This window comes from Mesocricetus auratus, unplaced genomic scaffold, assembly GCF_017639785.1.
Source record: "Mesocricetus auratus isolate SY011 unplaced genomic scaffold, BCM_Maur_2.0 Super-Scaffold_100037, whole genome shotgun sequence".
Lineage (NCBI taxonomy): Eukaryota > Metazoa > Chordata > Mammalia > Rodentia > Cricetidae > Mesocricetus > Mesocricetus auratus.
The window spans coordinates 5,172,450-5,180,950 of NW_024429215.1; positions in this window are offsets into that span (position 1 = coordinate 5,172,450).

The following is an 8,501-nucleotide window of genomic DNA, read 5'->3' on the forward strand; positions in this document are numbered from 1 at the left end:
TATAAAAAATTGAATTTAGAAGGGATGCCTGGTCTCTCACTCATCAGTGAGGGGCAAAGCATTCCCCCTTGTTTAGGTCAGCTGTCTCTGTGGGTTTTGCCAGCCACGTCTTGAGTATGTCGATCATTTCTTCTCTTTGCAACTGGGTTCCAGGAGTTCAGTTCGGTTTTTAGCTGTGGGTGTCTGCCTCTGCTTCTGTCAGCCATTGGTTGAGGGTTAACTCGCCCCCCTGAACCTGGTTGTCAGAGAAGAGGGCTCAATAATCTGCAGGACCTTAGAGAGTAGATAAGCATTCATTCTTTGCATACAAGTGGACTCTGAGAGTCCCTTCCATATGGAGGGATGCTCTCTCAGCCTGGACGCATAGAGCAGGACCTAGGCCCTGCCCAGGATTATATGAAAGACTTCGAAAATCCATCAAGGAAGGCATTACCCTCCCTGGGGAGCAGAGGGGAGATGGAGAGGGGTGGAGGTTTAGGAGGAATGAAGGGCTGGGGGAGGAGTAGAAGGAGAGGGAACTAAGGTTAACGTGAAAATCTATTTAAATTAATAGTAAAAATGATTTAATAAGTCCAAAAAGAGAAGAGATGTCTGTGTCTTTTTTATACAGTTGACACAAGAAACTTCTAATCTTAGAGTTCCATAAGATGCACAGGTATAGAACTGATGAGGAAAGAACAGCTTGTTGTATTGCTGTCTTGTGGTAATTATCATTTTACATGAAACTAAACATCAAAATTCTTTTATAATTTGGGAACACATTAATTTTTAGTTTAGGTGTTGAGTTTTAATTTTTAATTATAATGAAGTACATGAGGCTGGAACAGTTTTAAAGAAACTAAGCTTTCTGGAATAACAAATCAAAACTACATTAACAATCAATTATTCTACTGAAAAGAGTTACCTTCTGTGGCTCCAAAGGACGCTGTAACGATAATCAACACAATTACTGAAAGTAAAACTAAGTATTTATTGTAGAAATTACTCACAAGATACCAAACAAGAAACCCAGATGAGCCAAGTAGTTTTCCGTTGCCGAACTGGAAGCCGAACTCCGGGAAAAGAGACCGAGACTTCCTGTGTGCTGTCTTTTATGCCTTCCCTCGTAATGCCCCCTAGGCATGCCCAAAAGTGGGCCTGTCTGGTGACGTAGTTCACCGCATACATACGTATACATCTTTACGTCCGGCCGTGTACGTCTTTAATCATGCCTAAAGTGGATGTGGTTAGCGGTGTGGTAAACCGCCCCTTTATTACCTCATCTGTATGTGCCTCTAGTAAGTCACATGGTTAATGGTGGCATACAGACTTCCTCCTACAATTCCCCTTTTAGTCTACAAAGGACAACTAACTTGTGTTCATGAACAAAATGTATCAAACATCTATTCTATCCAAACCTAAACTTATCTGAAAGAAACACCCAAATCTGAACACCTCCTTCCAATCCCAATCTAAAATAATTGAAAACTAACACTAGATGAGCTAAATATTGAACTTTGGACTCACAAGGATGGGATGGATGATATTTTCTTTAAATCTTGCTAAAATATTGTAACTATATTCTTACTTGATAACTGTTCTGTTATATATAATTTGACTATGTTAAAGTTAAGACCTTCCTTTTTGTTTAAACAGAAAAGAGGAGATGATGGGGGAAGTCCTGTACATTTGTTAATAAAGCACTGTTGGCCAATAGGAATCTAGATAGGTGGGACTAGGAGTCCAGGAGGATTCTGGGAAAGAGAAACACAGAAATTCAAGATGTAGCCGCCATGGGGTAGGAAGTCCAGAACGTCTCCGGTAAGAGAAATACATAGATTTACAATTATGGGGTAAATACTTAAGTCAGAGCTAGCCAGTAAGAAACAAGCAAGGCCAACAGCTTCATAATTAATCTAGCGTCTTGTGTGTTATTTGGGGACTACAATGCGGCAGAGCCCAGGCGACTGGCGGGTGATAAACCAAAGCGGCTAGCAAGGAAAAAGCTTCCCTTTACAACCTTCAAAAAGTGAGTGACAATTGATGGACAGGTACAGTGGGAAGACAGATGCCATATGAATTTATTGGGAGTCTAACCTAAAGTCACCCCATGGAAATTATACTGTGGTGCTTCAATCAGTAAAATAGAATTGACATATGCTCCATCTACAGTTCTTCTGCAGCATTTTGAAATCAACATAGCATAGAGACATCTGTTCATCAAAAGGTTACTCAGAACACCAAAGATATGGAAGCAGGCAACTTACTTGAAAATAGATGAGTAAATAAAGAAACAAATCAGCTAAATCAAGGTGATACAATTCCATGTATTTAGAATATAATTACCTCTTACAGTGCATTTTTAGAAATTTACTCATGTTTCCTTTCTGATTTGTATACACAGGTATTCATACTCGGGGTCATTTGGAATTTGGTACTTATCAGTGTGTGTGTGTGTGTGTGTGTGTACATGTGTAATAGTCACACTGTAACTTTGGAGGTCGCAAGAGACTTCCACATATCCTGGCAATGTGTTTTGTGTTTTACCCACTCTGACAGGAGTAAAGTGGTATCTCAGAGATATTCAATTTGCATTTTGCTGAATGCTAAGGATGCTGAGCACTACTTAAATGTCTGTCAGCCATCTTAGACTCCCCTATGAGAATTCTCTATTTAGTACTGTACCACACTTTATAATTGGTTCTTTTGGTGTTTTGGAAACATGCTCCTTGAGTTCATTGTAAATTTTGGAGATCAGCCCTCTGTAAGATGTATGGTTGCTGAATATCTTTTCCCGTTCCGTGGGCTTCCTGTTTGTCTTATTGACTCTGTCCTTTGCCTTACAGAAGCTTCTCAGTTTCAGGAGGTCCCATTCATTAATTGTCAATCTTAGTGTCTGTGCTACTGGTGTTATGTTCAGGAAGTTGTCCCCTGTACCAATACATTCTGCTTTCTCTTCTAAGAGGTTCACTGTGGTTGGATTAATGTTGGCGTCTTTGATCCATTTGGACTTATGTTTTGTGCATGACTATAGACATGGCTCTATGTGCAGTCTTCCACATGCAAGCCTCCAGTTTTGTCAGTACCATTTGTTGAAGATGCTTTCTTTTTTGCATTGTATAATTTTCATTTCTGGATGAAAAAAAAAGTTGTTCATAGGTGTGTGAGTTAATATCATGGTTTTCAATTTGATTACATTGGTCTACCTGTCTACTTTTGGCCAATAACAAACTATTTTCAGGACTATAGCTCTACGAGTCCAAAGCTAAGTGTAATAGGTATAGAAGAAGGTGAAGAAGCCCATTTCAAAGGAGCAGAAAGTGTAATTAATAAAATAATACAAGAAAAATTTTCCTAACCCAATGTAGGGTACACCTATGAAAGTAACATAAGCTTATAGTACATCAAATAGATTGGACCTAAAACAAGATCATTTGTTAAATAATAAATAAAACTACAAACATACAGAATAAAGAAAGAATATTAAAAGCAGCAAGGAAAAAGCCCAAGTAACATATAAATGCATATCTATCAGAATTACACTTGACTTCTCAATCGAAATTCTAAAAGCCAAAAGGTCCTGGATAGATATTCTACAAACACTAAAGCACCATGTATACCACCCCCAGACTACTATACACAGTAAATCATTCAATCACTGTAAATGGAGAAAACAAGATATTTGATAACATACCAGATTATACAACACATATCCAAAAATCCAGATGTACACAAAATACTGGAAGGAAAACTTCAACTCAAGGAAGTTAAATACACTGACAAAAACATAGGCAATAGATAATCCCACATTACCAAAAGGCAAAATGGAATATGGGAGCCAAAACACAATACCACTACCAAAACAACTTTAAAATAAACAAAAATTAACAATCAATGATCAGTAATACCAGACGGGCATTAATGGCACACGCCTTTAATCCCAGCATTCAGGAGGCAGAGGAAAGTGAATCGCTGTGAGTTTTGAGAGCAGCCTCTTCTAGAGAGAGAGTTCCAGGATAGCCTCCAAAACAATTCAGGGAAACAATTCTCTCAAAATAACAAAAAATAATAATAATCATTAATATACCTGAACACCGATGGTCTTAATGCAGCTACAAAAATCCCAGGATGACAGAATGGATACAAAGACAGAAGTCGCTCTTCTGCTACATACAAGAGTCATACCTTAAGTTCAAATACAGACAGTTACCTAAGAATAAAGGGTTGGGAAAAGATTTTCCAATCAAATGCAACGAAAAACAAATGGTTGCACATATCCTAATATCTAACAAATTACACATGAAACTAAAATTAATCAAAAGAGATGAAGAAGAGCATGTCTTAGAAATTTCAGGAAAAAAACCCATCAAGATGAAATATCAATTCTTAACATCTTTACCCCAAACAAAAAGGCACCAGCATTCATAAAAGAAACATTACTAAAATTGATATGACACATGAACACACACATGCTTACAATGGGAGACATCACCACTCTACTTGCACCACTAGACAGAAATACCAGCCAGAAAATTAACAAAGAAACAGAGGAAATAACCAAAGTTATGAACCACTTGGCGTTAACAGACATCTATAGAATATTCCATCCAAACCATAAAGAATACAATTTCTTCTCAGAACCACATGGAACCTTCTCTAAAATTGGCCATATACACAGCAACAAAGCAAACCTCGACAGATGCAAAAATTTGAAAGAACCCCCTGTATCTTATTGGATCACCATGGTTTAACTTTAGAATTCAACAACAAAAATTGCAGAAAGATTGCAAGCTCTTGGAAATTGAAAAATACACAATCGAATCAATCCTATGTCAAGGAAGAAATAAAGAAATTAAAGACTTCCTACAATATAACGAAAATGAAGGCACAAATAGCCAAACCTGTGGGAAACTTTGAAAGCAGCGAAGTGGAATTTTCAAAGCAATGAATGCCCACATGAGGATACTAAAGAAAGTTCACAAGAGAGAATTAACAACATACGGGAAAGCTCAAGAACAAAAAGGACCAAACACATCCAGGAGGAGTAGATACCAGGAAATATTCAAATTGAGAATGAAATCAATACAGTAGAAACAAAGAAAACAAAACAAAGAGTCAATAAAGAAAAGAGTTCATTGTATGTGAACATCGACAGGATAGACAAAACTTCATCCAAACTAACCAAAAGGCAGAGAGCAATTATGCAAATTAACAAAAATAGAAATAAAAAGTTGGGCATAACAAGGGACACTGAAAAAATCCCCAAAATCATCAGGTCCTACTTTGAAAACCTGTACCCTTGGAATGCAGCATAGAACAGAATCAGGGAACCTGCATGTGGGTGTCAGGTAGCAGGCCTGGACTATCTATAGGGTGTCTGATAAAGGAACAGCATTCATACGCAGTTTACAAACGGTACTTGGGAGCCCATTACCCATAGAGTGGTACTCTCTCAGCCTAGACACAGAGGGGAGCGCATAGGCCCTGCACCAGACTTTGAAGATTCACCATAAAAATCCTCAACATTTATATGAAGCAGAAGCAGGATAGGATGGAGTTGGTTGGGGGTATGGGAGAATGGGAATGAAAGGGAACATGGATTCATATATAAAATCAGATTGTTTTAAATTAAAATTAAGAAAAATTACTCCTTTCAGCTATGCTGACAGCCACACACTGTTTTAATTTAGGCTAGTCCTACTGACTGTTAACAGCTATCCTATTCAGGTGTCTTAATTCTCTGGCTTCTCCGACATTTACAGTTTCCAAGGCAATGTAGGCATGTTATCATTACACACCCGAGGCACGTCAATGGGAATAAAAAAAGAATTATCTACTGTGAGATTATGTGATTTTGCTTGCCTGACCCTTACATGGACATGTACGTGAATAGACCTTTAAGAATGACAAAGCAAGAGGCTTTTGTTTACTGTCAAGTTTGCTTAGTGTTGTGTATGCCTATTGTATCTTCATAAGTATATCCTTCTTTTAGGTTGGGAAACATTACTTATCTATTTTGCTTGAATGTATTTTCTATGATTTGCATCTGGTATTCTCCTTTTTCTATCCCTATTATTCTTAGATTTGGTCTTTTCATGCTGTCCCATATGACATGACATTTTGGATTATGATTCTTTAATGTTTTCTTTCATTGAGGAAGCTATTTGCCTATCTTATATAACTTCAACGCCTGAATTTCTTCCATCTCTTACATTGTATTGAATATGCTTACATCTGTACTTCCTGTTCACTTACTTAGATTTTACATTTCCAGATGTCTTCCATTTACATATTTTCTCTTGCCTCTTTTTCAGTTGTCAAATCGTAAACTTATTTGATTGGTTTTTCTTGGTTTTCATGGATTTCTTGAAGAGATTTATTGATTTCATTCCGTTATTTCTTTGACTACCCTTCAGTTTTTAAGGGAAATCTTCATTTCTTTTTTAAGGGCCTCCATCATCTTGACCAAGTTAATTTTGTTTTCCTCTGCCTCTTCTTCAATTGGATGTTCAGATCATCCTGAAATACTATTATTGTGCTCTGGCATTAGCACTTTAGGAAAACAACTTCTTATCAGGGAAGATGAAAATATTAACTGGGGTTAACTTGTGTTTATAATATTCACTCATTAATTCATAAATTAAAAGCTGAGGTTGGGTGTAAATGGATACTGATCACAGTCACTCTCCTTCTAAATAGAAAAACGGAGAATGTGATACAGAAATGAATACTTTGTGTTGGTATGGATTATGATTTATCAATACAAATTTAAGGTCAATAATGTTATAGGTATTTTATATTGTTTAGATATTACATTTAGACAGATCATTTAAGAATGCAACCTATAATTAATATAGATGATGTATAGTCAAATAAAACTTATAGTTATGACTATTAGCTTTTCCAGATATACAGAGATATATTTCAAAAGGATATATATATTCTTCAAACCTTCCAAGACCTACTGAATATGGCATTTAAAAAGGTTTATAGATTTTTTTACAATGAGAACAAAAACTGTTTGTGGCAACATCAATTACTTCACAAAGGAAAATGGGCATCAAAGAAACTCGTTATGAAGTTTGCCATCAACATGACAAGACTAGCCGTTTGGGTGAAAAAATGTCCTACCTGGAATGTTTGACTGTATGCTGTCCAAACAGGACACATGGAATGCACAAAAAAGTTGCTGCTGAATTTGAAAAATCAAGATGGGACAGTCCATCATGGTTCCTGCTTCAATGTAAGTCTGCTGTAGACTCTTGGCCTAAAGGCTGTAGTTGGATGCCCCAACATTACAGAAGTACTTTGTGTGACTGTGCAGGCAGCGAACTGTCCCAATCAATACTAGCGTTAATATGTCATCCTTCAAAGGTATTTGATGGAGTTGACGACAGATAGAGTTATGGTTTACCTTAGGTATGATAAAATATAAGTTACATACAAGAGTCACAAAATTAGGATAGATGACAGAATATTTGCTTTAAAAGTTGCCAAACGTTAATAGAGTAAATATTGTTAACTATTGTATACGATAAATTTTTGAGATATATGGATATAATTAACCATATTAAAGTTAAAACATTTCCTTTTATTTAGAAAGAAGAGAAAAACTGCAAGGGTATGTGCTTATTTACATATGTTTCTCTCACTGTTTGATGAATAAAACAATATTTAGCAGTACCACTTGCAGATATTGTCTGGCTTCCTTCTTCCAGAATACATTTTACTCTACCATAGTAGCACTTATAAATAATTGAGGACGACAAAGAGAAACATCATATTTTTTCTGTGGTTATTAGCCATCAAATAAATGATAACGAATTTATTACCCATAGCCTTGTAGAGTTTAGCTATAGTATGAGGGGCTAGGGGTTATATGGATGTGAAAATTGGTAGTACTTATAATTCAGTGCTGGCCTGTCCTTGAGGTTCTGACATGTTACACATTCATCCACAGCCACTAAAAGCGCCCACGTATGCATATTCACTGTCACTTTAAAAGGGCCTTGACCCCTTCTCATCGTTTGAATCTCTCTCTCTCTCTCTCTCTCTCTCTCTCTCTCTCTCTCTCTCTCTCTCTCTCTCTCTCTCTCTCTCTCTCTGTCTCTCTCTGTCTCTCTCTGTCTGTCTTTCTTTCTTTTTTCTTCTTTTCTTTCTGTCTCTCACTGTTTATAAGAATCCCTTTTCCTAATAAAAATCTGCTCTACTTGAACCCTGCCAAATAGCATCTTCTCTTTCGAGCTGGTTTTCTTAAGTTATAACACCTGGGGTTGGGCAATAGAATAAATTTTATAAGTGGACACTGAGTGTTTGTAGTTTGAAATAGGAGTATCTTGTTGGCTATGGGAGGAGAAAAAGGGTTGAATGGAGAAATGTGAAGAATTACAACTAAAACTGATGGGTATTTTGGTGTGGTAGGAATACTTAGAGCAGGGGATACTACCTGAAATATATGAAGGTGATATAACTGAATTCTCAAGTAGAGAGATATATAGTTCCAAGTGGTCATATGCAATTAC